Here is a 25,662-nt window from a genome sequence, read left to right on the forward strand (position 1 = left end):
TTTTCCAAATTTGATATGAATCATAAAACTTTGTATGTCACTACCAATTTCAAATTGTGAAGTAGGAAAAATTTCAAAATATCAGCAATAATAATTTGAAAGAAATTCTTAATTCTTTTTTCTATTCTTATTAGAGAAACTTATATTATCAGATTATTTTCCTATCAAGAAGCAACCAAAGAGAGTGAAGCCCATTTTTTTAAAAGTATCACCAATTTCCATAGGGTAGTTAATAACATTATTTTATTATTTTTATAGATATTATGATATTTATAGGATTTGAAACCCTGTAAATTTTTGTTTTCATTTTAAGCAATTATGATTGTATCAAAAATGGCAAGTAACAGGGGAGAAAGCAGGGAATCCAAGGTGTCATTTCAGGAATGCTCCTTAGATACTTATTAATGAAAAGAGAATTTCCCCACTAGGAAGCACCTAGTGGGTAGGAAGCATCTAGTGGGGAACAAGGATAGGAGAGGAATTTGAGGGAGTTCTTACTTGATGGTCTACGATTCTGAGAGAAATAGATAGTTATTTCTATTTACTAAAAATCAAGAAGAATTGTTAAGGGTAGGAGGAGAATATAAAAGAAAAAATATGGCATGGCACTATATTGGAATGAGAAAGGCCCAGAGAGTCAGGTCTACCATTATACAGGAGTGAGGAACAAAATCTTTCTTGTGCTTGTGTGATTTTCCTCTTTGGAACTTAGAAACTCTGGTATAAGATCCTATCAAATATAGGTTAGACAGCAGAAAAGATAAAGTTTGAGCTAAGAGATAGTGAGAATGCTAAATATTTGAGTCTCAAGATACTTAATTGTAGATACTGGGAGCGTAAGAACGGGTTAGTAAAAGGAGAGGAGAATGTGATTAAAAAAAGAAACCATTTAATTTTCAGAGTTGACTAAATTAAAGTCATTAACGTGATTGAAGGCATCCATAGGCATTAAACAATAGGTTAAAAAGTTACTTCACTCAAATATTGATGGTGAATAAAGAAACAATATACGCCAAGCAGACAAAATAGAATAAACAAAGGCTAACATGGACAAAGGGCTAATATCCAATATATATAAAGAACTCAAACTATTCAATAACCGGAAAACAAAGAACCTATTATAAAATGTGCAGTTCTCAAAAGAAGATTCACAAATGGCCAACAGATCTGTAAAAAAAAGTTGAATATCTCTAATCGCCAGAGAAATGCAAATAAAGACCACAATGAGATACTATATTGCACCTATTAGACTGGCTATTACCAAAGAGATGAGTGATAACAATTATTGGCAAGGATGTGGAGAAAAGGGAACACTTGTACACTGTTGGTGGGAATGTAAATTAATAGAGCCACTTTGGAAAATAGTATAAAGTTTCCTCAAAAAACTAAAAATAGAATTACCATATAATCCATCATTTCCACTTCTGGGTATAGAGCTAAAGCAGGGGTATAGAGCTAAAGCAATTGAAATCAGTATGTTGATGACATGTGTGCATTACCATGTTTACTGCAGCACTAATCACAATAGTCAAGATGTGGAAACAACCTAAGTGTGCATCAATTGATGAATGCATTATAAATGTGACATATATGCAAAATACAATACTATTCATCCTTTAAAAAAACAGGAAATTCTGTCATTTGCAACAACATGGATGGCCCTAGAGAACATTATGTTGAATGAAGTATGCCAGGCACAGAGAAAGTACCACATGATCTCACTTAATATGAAATCTGAAAGGGTGGAACATATAGAAACAGAGAGTAGAATGGTGTTTACCAGAAGCTGGGAGCCTAGGGATAGATGGGAAAACAGAATATGTCGATCAAAGCATATGACCTTTCAGTTAGACAAGGGGAAAATGTTCTCGTAATCGATTACATAGCATGGAGACTATAGTAAATAATAACGTATTATCTATTTCAAAATAGCAAAAGGAATGAATTTTAAATCTTCTCACTACAAAAAAGATAAGTATTTGATATAATAAATATGTTAATTAGTCTGATTTGGTTATTCCACAAAATACAGCTGTATTGAAACATCACATTATAACCCACAAACATACACATTTATTTGTAAATTAAAACTAAAATGAAGCTTTAAAAAAAGTTTCTCCTTCCATTGGTCTTATTTCATTGACCACTTGGAAAAGCATAAGTTTAAAATATTCTTAAATTGCTTATTTCTTTAGTGAAGAAAGAGTTTAGCCTAATGTTTTATTTATTTTTGTAACATTAAACACAAATAGAATGGTCTATTTCAATAATATTTTTCCAAGAAGCCACAATTTGCATGACTATTTTTACTCTTATTAACTCTGCTCCTATAATTATTGAAATTAGCATTATTTGCATTTCTATTGTATTAACCAAAAATGAAAATTGCCTTTCTGAGGCCTCTGAGATCTAAAATTCATAAGAATTGCCTACTGCATGCAAAAAATGGACACTTTGTAAGTCAGCCTTCCCAGGTCCAAATGTAAGAGTCAGATCCTAAACTGCGTAATAGTTACAATCAAGTCTGAATGATAAAAGAACACTAAAAGAGGAAAGATAGAGATGCTATAAGAATTGAAAATTCAAAATTATTGCATTGTGTTTATTGTTATTACAATTTCCATTAACATCTTATATTTTTCAGTTTGGTTGTTTTAAAATGTTAATGTTCCTGCAAATTGCAACTACTTAATGTAATAGTAAAAATGTTGTCTAGAAAATTCTTCCAAATCTTAAACACATACTGTAAAAAAATTAATGTATTTTGAACTCTCAGATTCTGATCAAGCAGAAAAATAAGTTCTAATACTGAAAGAATGTAAGGCCGAATAGCCTATGTGAATGCAAATTAAGAGGAAAATAGTATATTCAACGCCTTCGGTTTTACTTTGGAAGTAATGTGAATGACAAGCACAAATCTCTGTGGAATTTCTTTTTACATTTCCTGCCAGTTGTCTTAATAAGAGTCTCTCCCATGATGTTAATTTTGTCTTTGAAGAAGTATTAAATATGATTTAATTTCTAATACGTTGCCATGGTGAAAAAGCCTTTGCTGTCTGCCATGTGAAGGCAGTTAAGCTGAAAGGGTTGTGTAGCTTTCTGATTATTCTTGATTTTATTTTAAAGTTTGCAGCTGGGAAAAAATCTTCCTAAAGGAAGTATGATATATGATTTAGTCAGGAGTCAGAACACTTTGAAGTGGCTCCTGAGCCAGTGAAAGGAACCATCTGTCTGTGAAATATCTGTGAATGAAGTCTGACAGTAAATATCAGGGAAGTGAGCGTTACATGGCAACAGATTGCCACACACAGTTACAATACACGCTGAAATTTCCTCTCTGTGCACACTCATATGGACATCCAATTTTACCAATGAATAGCAATGATTGCTTGGCAGATTTAACCCATCATCAAATGCTTTTTGGCATCTTGGTCAGGATGTCTGTTATTTAACCTCTTTAGAATGAACTAATTGGGATGGACTGGAGGAAATGTGGAGAAATAGAGCCTGCTAGACCAGATTATTGAAGGAATTGTCCAGGTCAGCAGCATCTCAATAGGTCCATTCCTTTTGATCAATAAATTCCTTTACCTAGTTCAGCTCCTACACACAATGATGATCAGAATGCATCTTCATTTCTGGTTTCCTTTAATTTTACTTTAACATTTTTAGCCCTAAATATGGAAAGTATCATTATGCTGCAATACAGAGATAAACGCTATTAATATGTTTGTGAAACGTCTTCTAGTTTTTATCTATGTGCTTATATATTTTACATATATACATATGTATAATATACACTGTTTTCTGTAGGTAGATTAGATTTAAAGAACAAGGTACAAGATATATATTGAAAAAATATTGGTTACTTTTGTATATGAAATGGCTTAATATTATATACTATTTACCATACTAATATTGTATTACTTAAAAATATAATTGTAATCCCTGCAAAATCCACATATGCAGTATTTTATTTAACCATTTATTTCTTTTCCAGTTTTTCAATATTGTAAGTAGTATTTTATCAGATAAACTACTGCATAACAAAAATTATGTAAATACTTTTACAATTATTGCTTTAGATTCCTAGAAATGTAGCTTTGAAACAATTGGCACTGGGTGTCAATTTTTAAATAAAATTAAGTTTCCAATATCAACATGCGCTATTATTAATTTACATCTTCATTATCACTGTATTAGTTCATTCTCATGCTGCTAATGAAGACCTAGCTGAGACTGGGTAATTTATAAAAGAAAGAGGTTTAACTGACTCGCAGTTCCACATGGGTGGGGAGGCCTCAGGAAACTTACAATCATGGCAGAAGGCACCGCTTCACGGGGTGGCAGGAGAGAGAATGAGTGCAAGCAGGGAAAACGCCAGACACATAAAACCATCAGAACTCATGAGACTCACTCACTATTAGGAGAACAGCATGGAGGAAACTACCCCCATGATTTAATTACCTCTACCTGGTTCTCCCCTTGACATATGGGGATTACGAGGACTACAGTGTAAGGTGAGATTTGGGTGGGAACACAGAGCCAAACCATATCAATCACCAAGTCTGACTGTATTTTAAAGGTCCACCAAATTTTAAGATAAATAATCATTGATATTATGACTTTCATTACTATGAATATGAATGAGGTTAGATAATCTTGGCTCTTTTAATTTCTTTTTGTGGCTATTATTAAGCCCTTACAATATATTATATGACTGTGTATATCGTATAATACGTAATACAATGCACACAAATATTACACAAAACAGCATTTATTTTCCAAACATTTTTTCTGTTTTACTGCAATACCCTTAAATATTTGTGATGATAACACATCATTTGCTTTTATAGTTACATATTTTAATACCTGGGGATGCAATTTTCCCCCAATACTCTTCTCTTAAAAAATTATCTTGGATAGTTTTACCCATTAACTTTTTCTAGCTTTGATTAAAATTCAGTTTTATTTCTTATTTAAACAGATATTTTCATTCATCTTCTGAAAACAGCTTGGTTGTTTACAGTTTGGTGTATTATGAATAAAGCTGCTATAAACATTCATGTGCAGATTTTTGTATAATTTTTATTTCTTTGGGATAAATGTGTAGGAATGTAGAAATTGGTCATATGATGTTTGCATTTTTTAAAATAAACAGCCAAGTGATTTTCTAGAGTGATTGTAATATTCTACATTCACACCAGCAATGTCTGAGTATATATTTTCTCTCTTTCCCCACAGAATTTAGAGTTGTCACTACTTTTAAATTTAACCATTCTATTAGCTACGTAGTGATATCTCATTGTGGTTTTAATTTTCAGTTATCTAACAACTAATGATATTGAAAATCTTTTCATGTGTTCATTTTTCATCTGTCTGTTCTCTTCAGTGAAACTCCTCTTCATCTCTTTGTACCATTCTCTAATTGGATTGTTTGCCTAATGTATTTGAGTTTTGAGATTTCTTCTTATATTCTAAATAGTTTTTTAAAAGATATATGATTTGTAAATATTTTCTTCCAGTCTAAAGCTTATTTTTATACTTTTAATGAGTCTTTTATAATTTTAAACATTAATTTTTATGTAGCATAATGTGTCAGTTTTTCCTTGTATGAATTGTGCTTTTGGTGTAAATTTTAGGAAAACTTCACCTAGCCTAACGTCCCAGATATTTTGTTTTGAGTGTTTTTTTCCTGAAAAAGTTACAGTTTTATGTTTTACATATGAATCTGTGATATAGTTTGAGTTAATGTTTGTATAAGGTGTGAGTCATAAGTCTGTTTTTGTTTTAGCGTTTTGCCTGAGGATTTCTAATTGCTTGATGTTATTTGTTAAAAGGCAATCTTTCCTCCATTGAATTACTTTTACAAATTTGTCAAAAATCAGGTAGGCATATTGGTGTGGTTCTATCTCTGGTTTCTCAGTTCTGTTCCATTGATGCCACTGTCAGTACCAGCAAGTATGGATTCTTTTAGCTATATAATGTCTTGAAATTGGTTACACTGGTTCCCTTCTATTATTTTCTTCTTCGAAACTGTTTTAGCAATTCTGGTTCCCTTCCCATATAAATTTTAGAATATTCTTGTATATATCTACAAAAATATTATTGGGAGTTTGATAGGAATTATGCTTCATCTGTATGTCAGTTTGAAGACAAATGGCATCTTTACAATGTTGAATCTTCCAATCCAATACATGGTAATTCTCTGCATTTATTCTGATATTTTATTTCCTTCTTCAACGGGTAGTTTTGGGCATACAGAGCCTATATATGTTTCATTAGATTTGTACCTATGTTTTTTTAGGGGGGGAGAGTAAATGTAAATGGTATTTTTCTGTTTTTAACTTTCACGTCCATGTATTCATTGCTAATATGGAGAAATAAAATTTGTTTGTAATCTTATCTTCTGTCTTGTGACCTTCCTCAACTTACTTATTAGTTCTAGAAGGTTTTCTTTGAAGATACAATGGAATTTTTTATTTAAACAATCATATCATCTGCAAATAGGGACAATTTTATTTCTTCCTTTCCAACTGAATTGTCTTTTATTTCTCTTTCTTTCATATTGCATTGGCTAGAACTTCCATTTTGTTGATAATGTATTATATGTGTCAACTTGACTGAGCTAAGTAGTGCCAAGATAGCTGATAAAACACTGTCTCTGGGTGTGTGTGAGGGTGTTTCTGGAAGAGATTAGCATAGGAATTAACAAACTGAGTACAGAATTGTTCCCTCACCAACGCCATGGGACATCCTCCAATCTTTTGAGAGACTGAATACAACCGAAATTATGAGGAAGGGTGCATTTGCTCTATTTGAGCTGGGGCATCCACCTTCTCCTGCCTTCAGACATCAGTTCTCTTGAATCTTGAGCCTTCAAACTCAGACTGGAATTCACACTACTGTCTGCCTTGATGTTCAGGCCTTTGGATTTAGACTGAATTTTATCACCAGCTGTCCAGGTTCTCTCAGACAGACAGCAGATCATGGGATACACAGTTTCCACCATTGCATAGATCAGTTACTACACACACACACACACATACACACACACATATGTATATATGTATTCATATATATGCATATGTATGCAGTCATATAAATTATTGATTTATTAAAATAAAAATGATTTATTATTCAAATAATAAACATGCTTTTTCTTCATTGATCTATCGATATGATGGATTATATTCATCAATTTGTATTTGTTAAACCAGCCTTTTATACCTCAAATAAGCACCATTGATTATATTGCACATGAGTTTTATATACTGCTTAATTCTATTTGCTAATATTTTGTTAACATTTTTGCATCTACTTTAATCAAATATGTTTGTAAATTTTTGTATCTGTGCTAAGTTTTTCTAGGCTTTGCAATAGGATAACATAAGCTTTGTATAATAAATTGGAAATTTACTACATTTAAAAAAGTAGAGGCTCAGTAACACACACAAGTATAAACTACTCTGGAAGCACCTTACTTAAAAGCAATTCATCTCAAATTATATAGAGAAGTGGCAGTTTTTTTGCTTGATTTGTTTTGTTTTTTTATAATTTAAATTTGTCAAAAGCTTTCATAAAATAAAATAAAAATTAATTACCAGCAAAATGAAAGAAAGAAACAATATATTAAATCATTATTATTATCATTATTAGTTTTAACAGATGTAAAATTACCTTTTCTGCAGCTTTCTTGGTCAAGGTTACCATTATTTATTGGTGTAGTAATTCATGTGGTCTCCTTATTTGAAATCTTGTCATCTTCAGTATTTCCTCAATTCAACATGTGACTAATTCTCTAGAAATGTTTACCTGGTCATGTAACTGCTCTTCACATGTCATTAAGAGTGAAATACAAAGCCCTTGTCAGAATTAAAGCAGAACTCTTTTCAATGTCTTAAAGTTACTGCATAATATACCCCCTTCCCTTAACTCTGACCTCACCTCTTACTACTCTGCATTTCTCCCTTTGCTACAGCCACACTGGGTGCCTCGCTATTCATCAAACATATTATGCAGGCTTCTGTCTCATAACATTTGTACTGCCCTCTCCTTTCCCTGGAGTCTATAGTCCTTCAAATAGTTACGTCGTTCTACCTTTAATTCTTATAAGCACTTCCTCAAATACTAGCTTCTAATGAGGACTTTACTGTTCACCTATTTAAAATTTAAATCTATACCCATATATCTATCTTCTGACCATCCTCATTAACCTCTCCTTTTACATTTTATCCACAATACTTAAACCATATAAAAGTCATATGATTAACTTATTTTAGATATGTTACATGTACTTCTATGATAATATAAACTCTTTGTCTCACTATTACCTTCCTAAGGCCTAATATAATGTTTTATACATATCAAAAAATAATAAACATGTGAGTGAACCAATTAATAAAATAATTTTTATAAATACTAATGATGATACAAATTTTTACTTATTTAACAAAAACTTTTGACAAATTTTATTTTATTCTTTTTCTTTTTGAGACAGAATCTCACTCTGTCACCCAGACCAGAGTGCAGTGGTGCAATCTCAGCTCACTGCAACCTGCACCTCCTGGGTTCAAGGGATTCTCCTGCTTCAGCCTTCTGAGTAGCTGGGACTACAGGTGGATACCTGGCTAATTTTTGTATTTTTAGTAGAGAAGAGGTTTCACTATGTTATCCAAGTTTGTCTCAAACTCCTGACCTTGCGATCTGCCCGCCTCAGCCTCCCAAAATGTTGGGATTACAAGTGTGAGCCGCTGCACCCAGTGACAAATTTAAATTTTAGGATGATAAGCAGTTAAAAATTATCTACATATAAACCTTGTAGTCTAAATACAAATTAAAATTGTTTTTGAAAAACATATCATAGATTTGAGTGCTATAGAGTGAATGTTTTGAGTGACATATATTTTAAATTATAAATGTATTATATATATGTTATGAAACCTAATCTTCAATGAAATAATATTTCACGTAGTCCAAATTATAGACTATATTATTATGTTTAATATGTTTAAATGACTATACTATTATGTTTAAATAATAATGTGGCACAGGAAGGAAGGAAAGAAAGAACAGAAAGAGAAGAAAGAAAAAGAAAGAAAGAAAGAAAGAAAGAAAGAAAGAAAGAAAGAAAGAAAGAAAGAAAGAAAGAAAGAAAGAAAGAAAGGAAGGAGAAGAAAAGAAAAGAAAAGGAAAAAGAAAAGTGAGGGAGGGAGAGAGAGAAAGAGACAGACAAAGAAGGAAGGAAGGAATGAAGGAAGAAAGGAAGGAAGGAAGGAAAAGAGAGAAAGAAAGAAAGAGAGAAGGAAAGAAAGAGAGAAAGGAAGGAAGAGAAAGGAAGAGAGAAAAAGAAAGAGAAAGAAAGAAAGAAAAGAAGAAGAAGAAGAAGAAGAAAAGAAAAGAAAAAAGAAAAGTGAGGGAGGGAGAGAGAGAAAGAGAGAGACAAAGAAGGTAGGAAGGAAGGAAGGAAGGAAGGAAGGAAGGAAGGAAGGAAGGAAGGAAGGAAGGAAGGAAGGAAGGAAGGAAAAGAGAGGAAAAGAAAGAAAGAAAGAGAGAAGGAAAGAAAGAAAGAGAGAAAGGAAGGAAGAGAAAGGAAGAGAGAAAAAAGAAAGAAAGAAAGAAAGAAAGAAAGAAAGAAAGAAAGAAAGAAAGAAAGAAAGAAAGAAAGAAAGAAAGAAAGAAAAGGAGAGGAGAGGAAAGAATGGGAGGGAAGAGGGGAGGAGATGAGAGAGGAAGGAAGGAAGGAAGGAAGGAAGGAAGGAAGGAAGGAAGGAAGGAAGGAAGGAAGGAAGGAAGGAAGGAAGGGAGGGAGGGAGGGAGGGAGGGAGGGGAGGGGAGGGGAAGGGGAGGAGGGAAGGAGGGAAGAAGAAAGGAGGGGAGGGGAGGAGAGGGGAGGAGAGGAGATGAGAGAACGATGAAGGGAGGGAGGGAGGGACAGGAGGGGCAATATATAATCAGCAATGTTGTTCATGCCGTATTTGAATGAGATATTTAAATTTTTATTTAACTAGTAATCAAAAATAATCATTACATTGCATGCCAATTATTATAGGAATACACTGGGAGATATTGTTTCTTTAAGACATGTCACTCTTTCGCCTTTTATTATTTCAAAAACTAAGCTAAATAGACAATAAACTAATACTGTGTAATTTTATGTCACACTTTCTGCCAGATATTTTCCTAAATACATAACTTCATTTAAATCTTTGTATCAACATATGAAGTAGATGCTTCTTTATTTCTTTTTGGGGTGCCAAGGTCACCTAGCTGGCAAATTGAGGAACTTGAATATGACACATGCAATCTGGCCCCAGAGCCCATGCTCTTATTCACTTATATTGTCTTTTTATACACTAGGGAGCTACTATCAAATACTAATAACAAGCATCATTCACTTTGAACTTATTCTTATTGACAATAAAATAAGAATAAGATAATTTATTTAAACTAACATGATAGCAATAAGCTAAGGAGTCTCCTATTTTTGTCGAATTATGGACATTTCAATCTGACTCTGCGTGTGGGGGCATGTGTGCCTGTGTTTTGCTTATGTACAGAAAAGCCAGAATTCTACAATGCAGTAGAAGGTGATGAAGTCCAGGATAGTATAAAGACTGCAATCTAAAGGAAGTTTTTTGAAAACTTTCCAAGATGTGTTATAGATAGGTTAATATAATAAGAATTTCATGTGCAGTTTTCAATTCCAGTTTTATTTTATTTATTGTTACACGTACATTTGATTTTTTATCATATAACTTGTAATTTAAAAAACATTTTCACTAGATTTATAGGAGAAACTAAATTTTATTCTTATAACTAATCATTCTTATATTTTAGTATCAAATTCTTATCATGTACATCATATGGGGCTGACACATCTTACTCATGCTCTTGGAGTTTCTAAAACAACAAGCTGGCTCTGATAAAATATATTGATTATATATTGATTTATAACTTTCACAGGGCATGGATTTATCATTTTCTCAATGCACAATTCATTTTATATAATGCATATGAAAATTTAATCATTGAAATGCACATTTTTATCTCTGTAGACATTATGTTTATATCACATTAAATCAAATCAATATTTTCTCATAATGTATTACAAATAAAAATGTGCTAGTTTTTAAAAACAAAGAGTGATAGCATCAACATTTAGCCCAGGAAAAAGATTATTAGAAGTTTATGGAGTGATGAAGGCATTTTTTTCCCATGGGAGTAATTGAGGGAGGCATTACTGGTGCCTAAAAAAAGAGGCTAGGAATGGCAGATATGATAATGCATGTAACGGTCTTGCACAATACAGTTATTCAAGACTTATCCAAGTTGCAAATAACCTGCTGGACGTTCATCTTGGTAGAAAGGACATTTATGACTATTTGAGCTTAGAAACTAGTTTACATTCAAAAAAAATGCAAAACATTTCTTGCATTTTACTATGCAGAAAAGGTAATTACTAATAAAGAGAGAAGATTTTATTTTGTTTGGTTTGGAAATTTATCAATTGTTTTTTCATTTTGGGAAAGTCACATCACCAATACGAAAGTATTTGGACTGCCGTTTTCAAATTTGCATAAGTCTGGTTCTATAGCTATTGTAAATACATACCCTAGTTCCTGGTTCAGGAAATAGATTTTCTTCCTTATACCTTCCAAGGTAGTCTCATGTCTGTTCATTTCCATATTAAAAAGTATTAATTTATTAAGAATTACTTTCTTCTTATATATCTTTATATTAGCATTAGGGTATTTTATAGGTTATGTTTGTTTTTAGATTTGAAGTTTTAGAATAAAATTATGTTTTGTATTCATTTCAGTTGAATGCTTATTACAACATATTTTATTTAAAAAGAAAAGGAAGGTTTTGTTCTGATAAATTTCAAAATCACTGGGTTAATGTAATGTCGGTGTACTATTCATTTTTAGGATGCTTAGCTTATAAGTGTAGAATATAAAATAAATAGAATTGGAGAAAAGTGCATATTCTTCAAATGAATTCCCCAAAGTATCACATCTCTCAATTTCTAATGAGAGTTATTTAATTAACAGTTTAAGGAAATATTTTCTAATAAGTCTAGCATTCTTTCTTGAAATTGAAGAAAGATTCATCTGATTTCATAACATTAGAATAGGTTCTATAAAGGGTAATAATCAAATTACTGCAAAATGAAATTCTAATAAATGAAAATATGGTTAACGAGATTGGACTGCACACAATATATGGTGGATTTTAACTATAGATGTTTCAATAAGATAAATCACATAATTTAATTGAAAATTATTTCTTCCCGAAAATTTCCCTTATTAAGAACCAGAATTTTCTCCCTAAAAATAAGTGATACAGTAGAAATAAAATGATAAAGAATCATGGATCGCTGGAAAGCATATTTAGGAGAGGCACATTTCAGCTCTGAAAATTTTCAGCTCATTTTATGGAGATGTAAGTTTAAATTTTAAAAGTTTACTTTGTCATTTTCAAGGAAACAATCTTTTATAATTTCTTATTTATATTAATTTTTCAAAAAGTACAAGAATCATTAACAAATGCAAAACAGAATAACATCAATGCTCACTCATGATGACACCTGTAACAAATTAAATTAATCCTAAAAAGAAATATTCCGTGCTTGCTTTTTCGTGTTTTTTCTCAATTGTGGAAAAACATGGAATTTTTCATATTCAATTTTAAAATTCACTAGAATGTTTAATTAGACAATGAAAATAAAGTATAAATCTTTGACCTAGACATGCACAGATGTTTTCAATAGGTGTACTGACATTATTAATGACAAAGAAACTTTCCTTAGGGGGAAGGTTTCCTGTGCTGCTGTTTTTATTATTGTTTTATAGTAGTTATGTGTAGGTCCTAGGGCCAGGCAGATATCCAGTATGCATTTTGAGTAATTGAGCCATGCAAAGGTAACTGAGTTTTCATTGAATTTTATTTTTATTTTGCTTTGAGATGTAAAGGTAAATTCATAGAGTATGCAATCACATATCAAGTATAATTTTTAATTGTTCAAGTAACAAATGATGCCATTCTTGAATCAAATCATGAAAAAACAAGTATATAAATTAAGAAACTTTCTTTCCTCTAAATTCTCTTCCTCTTTACCAAAGGAAAGAGGTGGTCACATTCTTTACTTTTGTTTAACATGTTCCTCTCTAATCCTCTACCCATAGAGCTAAATTCTCTCTCATACAAGTAGACACGTGCGCTGACATATTTATAGACAAAGCACTATACTATATGATTTACCGTGAATAATATTTTATAATGTAAATTTAAAGTTATACTGTACAAATGTCCCCATGTCTACACAATATAAGTAGATTATAGCTAATTTATAGTAAAATGTAATTAATAATAAAATAACATTGTTTAGTGTTTCCAAAACATCATTAGTTTTTATAAAATAATAAAGTGTATAATTTCTATCGGAAAATAATAGGTGAAACAATTCCTAGAACTCCCTTGTGGATAAGAATTGTTTGTGTTCCCACAAACCTGAGTTGAATGGCATCTTAATGCATGCCTGGGACAGAGTCATATAAAAGGCACTATTTAGTGGTGGAGCCAAATTAGTTCTACAATAATAACTAGTTTGAACCTGCCCTAAATAAATTTTAAGGTAAGTCTTAAAACAAATAAAATGGCCGGGTGCAGTGGCTCACTCCTCTAATCCCAGCACTTTGGGAAACTGAGGCAGGCGGCTCATCCGAGGTCGGGAATTCAAGACCAGCCTGATCAACATGGAGAAACCTCACCTCTCCTAAGAATACAAAATTAGCCGGGCGTCTGGGCGCATGCCTGTAATCCCAGCTATTCGGGAAACTGAGGCAGGAGAATCCCTTGAACCCAGGAGGCAGAGGTTGCTGTGAGCCAAGATTGTGCCATTGCACTCCAGCCTGGGCAAACAAAAGCCACACTCTATCTCAAAAAAACAAAAACAAGAACAAAACAAACAAACAAACAAAAAACAAAAAACAAATGAAATGATTTCAAGTAATTTAAGTGCATCTTAAATCAACAAAAACATTTAAAGTGATATAACAAAATTCAGTAATCAACAATGTGATTCACAATCTCTGGTATTTAATACAAATTACCAGACACAAGGGAAGCAGGAAAAATGGCCCATAGAAAAATAAAATTAACATAGACGATGAAATTGGCAGAAAGAGGAGTTAAAGCAGCTACTATGCATACACTACATATGTTGATGGAGGTGGAGGAAATTTTAAATATGATGAGAAAATAAAAAATATAAAAAAGAGCTAATTAGTAATTCTAAATGAAAACATAATTTCAGAAGTAAAAGATACTCTGAATGGAAGTAATACCATATTAGAAACTACAGAACATAAATCAGGAATATAAAAGAGAGAACACTAAAATGTCCAAAAAGAAACACAAACAAAAGACTGAAAAAATGAAAAAAAAATTCTGAGAACAATATCAAGCATTCCAACACTTGTCTAGTTGAAATATCTAAAGTGGAAAAGACAGAAGCAGGATGTTTAACTCAAAAATTAATGACAAAAACCTCTTTAAATTTAATGAAAATTATTATCCCGTAGATCCAACTATTTCAAGTAACTCTAATTAGAAAAAAAAATTGAATATTTACAACATAGTCAACCTACTAAAAATCTATGATGAAGAGAAAACATTATTTAAAAACCAGTAAAAATAGACCTATTACTTAGCAGAACAATGACATGGGCCAGCTGGCACACACATACACTGATGATGGAACTATAAATGTCACTACTACTTTAAGAAACAGTTTGACGGTTTGTTAAAATGTTAAATATGCACATGTCATGTGATTCAGCTATTTAACATCCAGGTATTTACTCAAGAGAAAAGAATGTGTGTGCCTATAAAGAGGTTTGTAGATGGAAATTTATAGTAAATGCATTGGCAATTGTCTACAAGTGGAAGTAACCCAAATGTCTCTCACCAGGTTAATTAATACACAAATTGTGTTACAGTTTACAATGAAATGCTGCTTGGTAATAGGACTATTGATACATGTGAAAACATGAGTAAATTTCAAAATAATTATGCCAACAAAAATGAGTTCATAGGGTAGAGCTGCGTTAAGTGGAGAAAGAAATACCAAGGAGCATGGAAAAATTATTTGGGGTAATGAATATTTTCACACTTTTAGTAATACGTTCATGGGAGTAACATAGGTATATGTGTGTCAAAGCTTATCAAACTGTATAGTTTAATATGTGAAGTATATTATTTGTCAATTATAACTGAATAAAACTGTTTTTAAAAGTTGTCAAAGAGATACCACTACACACCCCAATAGAATGATCTAAATTACAAAAACTCATGATACCACTTATGAGTAAATGTGTGAACAATTTGAACTCTGTCATTCATTGCTGGTTGGAGTACTACATGGAGTACAGACATTTTGGAAGGCAGTTTGGCCATTTTTTAGAAATATAAACATACACTTATAATAGAACCCAGCAATCTTGCTCCTAAGTTTTTATACAACTTAGTAAGAAAACATATGTTCACAATAAAACTTGTAGTTCAGTGTTCAAAGCAACATTATTTAATTTCTCAAAACACTAGAAGCAATCAACTAGTGAATGAATAAACAAATTGTGGTATATCAACACAGTCAGATGCTACTCCACAATTAAAAGCAGTGAACTGTGAATACATGCAACAATCTTGATGAATCTCAAAGCATTGTGCTAAGTAAAAGAAGCCAGACACAAAAAGTTACATACTGTAGGATGCCATGTATATGACATTCTGGAAAAGGCCAAACTATCCACCAGGAACGAAGTTAATGGTTCTCATGGGTCGGAGTTAGGGGAGTAGATTGACCACAAGAATATACACAACACTTTTTTGGAGTAATGGAATACTCCCTATCATGATTGTGATGGTGGTTACATAACTGAATATATTTTTTTTAATTGTTTGAATCATATACTTAAAAATGGTAAATTTTATTTTATGTTAATGTTACCTCAATAAAGGTGATTATAAAAACAAATAAACTGATCTCTAAAAAGTTGTCTCCAAATTTCACATAGAAAAGAACAAGAAAGATGCCAGTGTAAACTAGTAAGTTAAAAAAAAAAAAAAAAAGATTAAAAAAATTAAATTGTTAGGGACTTTTAAAAAGATATTCTTTATACATTTCAGTAATAAATTTACTAAAAAGAAGTTCTTCATTTATCTATAGCTGCAGTTTTATCTTTTTTTGAAGTAGTATGTAACGGTGAAAACACTTTAGAGTAGATGACCAAAAGTGAATTACAAAATACAAGAAACAGCTGATTGCTGCATGAAGTAAAATTGATTCGAGCTGGTTTCCTCAGAGCAAGTAACATCAAGTCTCAGGTACTTCAACTTCCTAACAAAAGTCAAATTCTGCAAAGAGGACAGAGTCAGTCTAGGGGGAAAAAAAAAGATTATTTAGTATGTACTTTGGCAAGATATAGGTAGCATTCTAGAATAACACTATCTATAAAACTGGTTGGCAGTGTTTATAAGGAAAAATGTCTGCCACTTTAAATTATGTTATACATTTCTTTTAAAAGGCTTATAACAGAATGTAATACAGCTCTTCTTTCAGCAATTGCCCAACAGATGCTTTCTATATATATTTTGCCCAAGTACAATATTTCATTCATTCTTAATTAAATGTTTATATGACTCAAATTTAAGTTAACTTGAAATTATGTGTTTTATTTGAATTCTGAGAGCAGGCAATACCCTATCCTATCATGGAACAATGTAAAAGGCAAACTATTTTAAAATTTTTTCTAGTGAAACTAATCCCTGTGTTCTAAGCAGAGGATTTTATTAGCGTTTATCGAGTACTGTGCTCAGCAAAAAAAATTCTGTATTTTTGTTGGCATTATTAAGAGCTATAATGAATATTCTAAACCTGTCTTCAACAAAAGGTTATTTTTATATGTCACTGTTGACACTTAAACAATGAAGCTTCTAGAACTTTAGACAAAATTTCCACACCATGAAGTACAGTTTATCTGAACTTTCAAAACCTTTAACTCAGAAGGACTAATATGGGAAAATGTATAAGTACTCATTATTTAAAAGCTTCATGACAATATAAAAATACTGGGCTCTTATAAATAGACTTTTCTGAGAATTTGAGGGGAACTAGAGGGGTGAAAAATAAAAACAAATAGTGGAAGTAGCCATAAGAGTCATCACAGTAAACTTGGTGAGGAAATTTTTTTAAGTGGATACTTACAGTGTGGTTCAGACATGCATATAATAATTTTATTCTAATAACTTTTATGGAAGATACTTAGATAAACTTTCCTGAACCACCAATCAATATATGCTATGGCGTTTCAAAGGGGAGCAAACAAAAGGAAGCATATAACATATTTTAATCACCTTTCTGTTAGAACTGGAAATTGTTTCTCTTTTCTGAATCAAAAATATGCAAATCATAGTGAAAGATAAGAATGACAAGAATCAGCGTCGTTAAGGGGGTGATTGTGTGTGTCGTGCTCAGTCCTCCAGGGCAGAAAAGCCATTGCGTTTAACATATCTCACCCTACTAGAAAAAGAATATTTTTTTATTACCCTTCATGTGATAGTATTATCTATTTCCTTTAGTGTGTATTGATCTGTCATTTTAATCTTTGCTTCAGATAGAATATTACTGCAATCATCTAAAAAATAATATTTTAAAATATTTGTGTCTCAGTCCTGATGGAGATCTTTATTACTGATTAGAAACAGGAAAAATAACGTCTCTCTCTCTCTCTGATGTGTGTATTTGTGTGTGTGTTTGATAAAAATATACAAGCTAATAACTTGCATATAAAGGGAAGTTTTTAACATAAGAAGGAAGGTACCCATTCTAAAGGTGTTTATTAAAGGGTAAGGCTCCCAAAGTTATACAGGGCCAGGAGTGAGACACACATGTAGCTGAATGGTGAAGCAAAATACAAATTTCAAGTTCAGTAAAAGGGCTGGATGCTAAACTCAATATGGTTGATAACCTAGTATAAACATAATTTGTAGAACTAAAAACAACAAACAAAAACAATGAAAGTAAAATGCATTTTTTTTGACAAAACTGTATCAAAAATAAATTCATATTTGATTTGAATTTTTTTTTTTTTTTTTTTTTTTTTTTTTTTTGAGACAGAGTCTCGCTCTGTCGCCCAGGCTGGAGTGCAGTGGCATCATCTCTGCTCACTGCAAGTTCTGCCTCCTGGGTTCACACCATTCTCCTGCCTCAGCCTCCGGAGTAGCTGGGACTACAGGCTTTATTAATCTCATACAATGAATCTTCAGAGTCTTTGCAGACAATTTAGATTTGCTTTCAAACTAAAATCAAAAGATTGTGTTGTTTACTGTTATCAGCCTTTAAAAATAGAAGCACATAAAACTTACTTTAAGGAAAGTACTTCTTAAATTGGTATTTTAGATGAAAAGTTTCAGAGAAAGAGGCTCAGGTGACTAGGTTGTAATGTTTCTAGTTATTATGAAAAACAAGAGAACCCTGAGTAGTGGTTAAGAGAAAAAGAGGGGCTAACTAGAGACAAACTAGACCTCAAGAAATGTCAAATTTTTATTATAGCTCTGGATATTTTTCTTAAAATAATCTAAGCCCTTTTTTCTCAAGATGATGACAGAATAAAATACTCCCTGTCATTCTTTTTATTTCTTTTAATATTCATCATTCTGTATTATAAAGGTAAATTCTCAATTATTACAAGTAATCAAAATTATTTTTTCAATTAATCCTTTTTCTCTAAAATAATTTTTTTAATATGTGATTTATTGTTGGAAGGCTTTCTTTTTTTCCCATGGCTCTGGGCTTCTGTAATAGAAAAGGGAAATTGAGAATAAACCAGATAATAATCCAAATATTCTTCAGTTAGAGATTGGGAAAAGTTTTCTTCAAGATGATAGTGCATTTTCTTCATAGCCTTCTACTTAAATTTACCTGATACGTCCAAAGTATTTGATTACTGGAAAAATACACAAAAATAATAACAATGCCCAAAACAATGTAGGAGAATAAAGTGGGTGGTAGGATTACCAGAAGGTAACATTTGGGAACATGATGTTTTCCAGACAGAACAATAGCCTTCTGCTATTTGAGAAAGAGAAAGCACATTAGTAATATATGTATGGCTATGTACATAAAAATATCAAGAATTGCATCATGTTGAAATTTGGTCTGGTTAGTTATTGTTGTAGAAAAAATGACTCTGAAATGTAGAGGTGTAAAATAATGAAAACCTTTTGTATCATTCCTGGTTTCTGTCAGAAGAGCTTGACTGGGTTCTCTGGCTCAGGGTCTCTCATGTAGATGTCAGGTGGGGGCTGGAGCTGGGATAGTGGAGCGGGAGATGAAGCAGCCTGGGCTTTCCCTGGCATCTCCTCTCAGAGTTTCTCCATGGGTCTCTCTGTAGGCGCTAATTTGGACGTTCTTTATGTTGAAGCCCCCACAGGGCAGTCAGACTCCTGTGGAGGTGCAGAGCTCCAGGAGTAGTGTTCTGGTGAAGAAATTCGCAGATACATGGCTTTTTCAATTGGCTCTCAGAAGTCATCTACTGTTACTCCCACTATACATTGTTGGTGGAAATAGCCACAAAAGCCTGCCTTGCAGCCCATAAGCTGGTAGATATCACTGAGATTATCTTTGGAAAATATAACTTCACTGGAAAATTATCATTCAGTTTTTGAATAAGCGTTCATTAAAACTGTGTCAATTTATGAAATATTTTACTTAAATCTAAAATGAATTTAAGTGAGAAAAAGACAAATGATGTCAAAGAATGAAAAACATGTCAGAGTGGACCTCATCTTTTTAAAAATAAAGAATACCGGAGACTTTCTTGGCCACGTACTAGATTAGTATGCTTTGACTAATATTTTCATATTTTCATTTCATGTTCTATCCTCAACAATCTACAAATTGTTGCAGAAATTGTACATTATAGCTTCAGAACAACATTTTACATGCACCCTTGTTCAGTCCTCATTGCTATATTCCAAAATAAGCAATGTTTTTACAGATAAGAAAGAGAAACTCAGGCAGTTGTGAGTTATCCAAAAACACAAATTAGAAAATTGCGAAACTGGGTTTTAAATTCAGATGCCTCTGATTCTAAAGTCTAACACCTATTTCAGGTTACCAAAACGTGAAATGGAGAAATAATATTCGATGCATACCCACAGACTCTAATGACATTGATCCAGAGAATTTGAAAGTGATTTGCTTTCTACTTCTGTTTACTTTTCTGTATTAGTCAAGGAGTGAGCTGCAGTTTGGGAATACCCTACACTGACTGCCTCTCTGGGACTTGACAATTCCACTTTTCAGTTAACAAAGAAGTACTCAGATCAGAGTCTTTCGTAGGCAACAATATCTATGTAAACTTTTATTCATTTTATTCTCATTATATTTATTTTTAATTATATAATAGGTATTGATATTAATCTTTCACCTTTTTTTTTTTTTTTTTTTTGAGATGGAGTCTCACTCTGTTGCCCAGGCTGGAGTGCAATGGTGCCATCTTGGCTCACTGCAACATCCGCCTTCCAAGTCCAAGTGTTTTTCCTGCCTCAGCCTCCCAGGTAGCTGGGATTACAGGCATTCACCATCATGCCCAGCTAATTTTTGTATTTTTGTAGAGACAAGATTTCACCATGTTGGCCAGGCTGGTCTTGAACTCCTGATGCCCTCCTCGGCCTCCCAAAGTGCTGGGATTACAGGCCAGTCTTTCACTTATGAATAAAATATGCAATAAAATTTTCAGGTCTCAAACAAGTCAACCTAAAGTAAAATAGTAAATAAATAATACTTAAAAGTACTTATGTGCATATGTGAGGCATGTATTTAAGATGAAGCAGTCACCTGACTGACATTTAGGATACTCTATTGCCTTATACAGGATAAGGAGGAAAGTTACTTTTAGAAAAGAGTCTGAAATTAAAGCACTTCCAAACTTTCACATATGTTGTCAAATACCATTTGATGATTTTACTTAACCCTATATTCTACATCTGATTTTGTCTGCTTATATAGTGTTTCCCATTGTTTCCCCTCTTTGGCAATTGCACATATAGCATCTACACTGCAGCCTGGAGACAGATGGAGAGATTCTTCCCACACTGCAATAATCATAGTGAATAGTGGTCCCCAGATGGAATGCCAGGAAATAGAGAAGTCAAGTACCATGTTTTACACTTCCTTCATCTGGCAATCTTCTGAAAGTCAGAGACCATTACCAATTTAGCAGCCATGGATTTGGCTGTAAAAAAAAAAAAAAAAAAAAAAAAATTAAGTCATAGACTTAAACAAAAAAAGGGAGAAAGAGGAAAAGAAAGATGTTATTTAAAAAATGTAGCTTGTACCTGCCTATGATCTCTATTTTATAAAATAACAGTGGTAATGATAACAATATTATTTTTGAAAAAAGCAAGTAAGTCATATTGACTGCTTGCCAAGGCAGCAGTTGGTTTGAATAAAGCATTGGCTATCCCTTGGTATGATCATTATTTACACTTTTGCTTTCTGAAAACAATTGTTTGATATATTAGTATTAGAAATAATCTCTAAGGGTGTCATATTATACAAGCCTTAATGCATATTTACTATCAGAAAAAAGGGTCATTTTCCATCATTCTTTATAAAATGGTTAACTGAAATAATTCCTAAGTTCCAAAAGAATGAACACTAGTTTTGGGTGTTCACAACTTTAAAATATGCCATCGCTTTCACCATCACTACTGATGCCTAGGAGAGGCACTCTTCTCAGAGCCTCTCATATTTAAAATGCAAACAAATTAAAAATTACCTGCTGGAAATCAAGATCAGGATGTGGACTTATAGAAATCTTTTGCCACATTACAATGTTGTTGGTTCTTAAATTTGATGTAAACTATTCTAATTCTAATTTAAAACTATAACAGTAATGTCAAAATACATGTGCTAGAAAAGTATAAATAACCTATTTATCAATGTGGCAAAATTATGTCAGGGAAATTTATGGATAATTCCAAGTAAAAGCTGTTTACTCTGTGGTTTCTCATTCAGCATATTTATACTATACCCCTACCTCACTCCCATAGCAGAGAAAATATGAGATGTCAAAACATCTCATGTAAAAAGAATTTAAATATTCTAAATACATATATCTACAAGATATATATACATATTCCACATAGAGCATTTTGAGAATACTCTCCTGTTGGACATCCTGAAATGTTTATAAATTATCATTGTAAGACAGTCTTAAATATATAGAACATAGGTGGTCAATAAATTATTTTTCTAAACCATGTGAATGACTTTTAAAAATCTGCTGTGAAAGACCAGATGGCTTAGCAGATTGGCAATTTATGAGCTAACTTTAATTTCTCACTGGACAAAATGACTAAAGGTCATTGTCATCCTCCATCTGCCATGTGGCATGTGAATAATGAATGGTAAGCTTAGTCTTGTTACCATAGACAGGTGCCTACCCTAGAAGAGACGAGCCTCATTCCAACTGGAAATAATTCATTTATGTCTCATGGGATGAATGGCAAAAACTGAGTTTCCTGACTAGAGTTTAAAACATCTCCAGGTTAAAATTATTAGAAAATAAGGTACTAATAAAAGTGTTTCTATACTTTATACTTTAAAAGAGGATATCTATTTTCCCACATGTTTCTATGACATTGAGTCAATATGTCCTCAAAATAAGATGTTATTATTCACCTTTAAAACTTCTAACTTTGTGGAAGAGTCTGCAAAGTAATTAAGTATAAGCGTTGGATTTATATTTTGAAAACATCAGGTATCTTAATAATGTATTTGGCATAAAATAAGCTCTTTTAAAATTTTAAAATTTTGTTTCTAAATGTGCAGTTATGTAGGCAATCGAGATTTCTATATATGATTAAGAAAAGAGAATAATGTATACTTAAGACAGAGAGACAAAAAGATTAATTTGGAAGAAAATTTTTTATAAACATAACATTGTGATTTAAACTTGAAAAACCCAACCCAAGCATTTAAATATTCTTGCCATCATATAAATTTTTATGCTATAGGTAAAGACAATAAACCCTAAATATCAATTATAAGAAAGAATCTGGCTAATGTTGAAGAAATGCTGAGTAGACAATTTGTGGTTAGGATTTGTCTGTTACTGATTTTTCTCTGAACCCAGGGCGATTAAGATTTGCATACACCAGGGCAACTTCACTACATGAATATCTTGTCAAAAGTGAGATTCTGTTAACTGCAGGAGCTTAGGGGCTACAAAGTCATCGAACTTAAATAACTTTAAAATTATTTTTAAATTTTAAAACAGAACTTTGAAATTATTCTCCTGTAATCATTTTGATTACATAAAGAGGAAACTCAGTATCCGTTTAAGCACATGCTAATCTCCTCCTTTAACAGGACAGAAACAAGCCGGAGAGGTGAGGACATTGATAATGATGTAAATCAAGCTAAAATTTAATAACACTATTGTTCTTTATTAGATTTATTTCCACAGCTAGTTTTAATTGATCATATCTCTTACATATTTTTCACTTAGTGTAGTAATATAATCTTTTAAACATTAAAACTATTTATATTTGTATAGGTGTTCAATTTAAAGTAAAGTAATATTTAATAGCCCAAGTGCTGCTCAGATATAGGAAAAGTTAACAAGGATATAAGTGTTTTAAGATTATGTAGCTAATATGCTAATTGGCTCAGTAGAGATTACAAAATATGAATGCATTATTTCATGATTGTAACAATGTTTAATATTCTTATTACGATATATATAGTATTTTAGTAAATATGTTTATAATTATGTCAGCTTCTGCCAGTTTTCCAAATCTGCAGCCTTTTCTTCCCTTCACCAATAGCCTTCCAATTCATTTTGTAGGCCAAGAAGTAATTATTATTATTATTATTTTATTTTTTATTTTTTTGAGAGAGAGTTTTGCTCTTTTTGCCCAGGCTGGAGTGCAATGGCACTATCTCGGCTCACCACAACCTCCACCTCCCAGGTTTAAGCGATTCTCCTGCCTCAGCCTCCTGAGTAGCTGGGATTACAGGCATGTGCCACCACGGCATGCTAATTTTGTATTTTCAGTAGAGACGGAGTTTCTCCATGTTGCTCAAGCTGGTCTCGAACTCGTGACCTCAGGTGATCCGCCCTTCTCTGCCTCCCAAAGGCAGGTGATCCATTAGCTACTCGTTTGTGGATGTCTATGCCTAGTCTCTTGCTGCTTTTCCACTATTAACCTAATAATCCAGTCTAATCCGGTCTAATATATTAATGTTTGACTGGTTCCTCTAACTTTAATTCTTAGCTTTTGCCTTGGGATGCTAACAGGATTTCTTATTTAACTCAAGGTAAATGAGTTAATGTCTGGGTTTCCCAATTAATATGATGCTTCTAGGCATATCTAACAGTCCTGATGGCTCTTGTTACCAACCGAGGAATGTCTCTTATACCTATCACTGCTCTGTTTGTGGATTTTTAAATAGTGCATGTTAATGGATGCCCCATCTCTATAATGATGTTGGAACACCTTGCTATTATTAGTTAGACTCTAATGTCAGGGATTTTTTATTACTAGATTGCAACCCTTTGGATATCATATTCTAGACCCACAGGGACCTCCCTAAATCCAACAGTGGGCAGGTCCCATGCTGACTTTCTTGTATCCTCCTTCAATTGACTGATCTTCTTGGCATTCTCAATTATAAAAATGCAACACACACTGAATTTAAAAGTATAAAGTGTTTAATTATTTACTTCATTTACATATATTTAGTCTATATTAACTTTCAAAAAGTAGATACAGATACCTGCTTCAAAGAATCTAAAGTAAAGTAATATGACAGAAAAGGAGGAGAAAGGTAGGAAGAAACTGATTTAGCTGGTGTGGTCATACTGAAATGGTGATTTATATAATTTTCACGCACTGAGAAACTTTACAGAAAATAGGTTTTATGTATATTCAGATGAGTGTTAACAAATTTTTATTGAAAGCAAGTATTTGGCATTTACCAGATAAAAATTAAATTAACAGAAGTATTTTGCATGTTATTTATGATATAATAGAGTTATCAAGACACATAAATAGAAAAAATACAAATGTCTTAAGATAGTGTCTGATTATTTGCACACATATGCACTTACCCTCACATCTGAACAATTTAGGGTTAAAAAAAGTAAGTTGAAAGAAAGGTGGCACAAAATGCTAAGATAGTCCGGAGGAAGATACTATATCCTACTAGAGAGAATAATAAATGCTTCACATACAGGTTAATTCTAAGTAGCAGAGATGTAGGGCATGAACAAGGCAAGAATAATGAGATCACCCAGGAGGTAATTGTCAAAGATATAGAAAAAAAGCATAAATTATCTCCAAAAGCTTTATGTAAGACATTTAGATTTTTAAAAAAGATCATATGGTAGAATGTGAGTCTTAAGGAAAGCAAAGTTAGTTTCAGTAGTTCTTTAAATAGGTCCTGCATATGTATTTGCACAATTATTTTAGATGCAAATATAAACCAAAAATAAAATTCGAAGCCCTCACCACAACTGTCTGAATGGACTTTCTCCTCAGCCAGGGCACTCTAAAATGTAACTTGAAAGTGTGGTGTAGGCCATG

This window comes from Macaca fascicularis, chromosome 5 (assembly GCF_037993035.2).
Source record: "Macaca fascicularis isolate 582-1 chromosome 5, T2T-MFA8v1.1".
Lineage (NCBI taxonomy): Eukaryota > Metazoa > Chordata > Mammalia > Primates > Cercopithecidae > Macaca > Macaca fascicularis.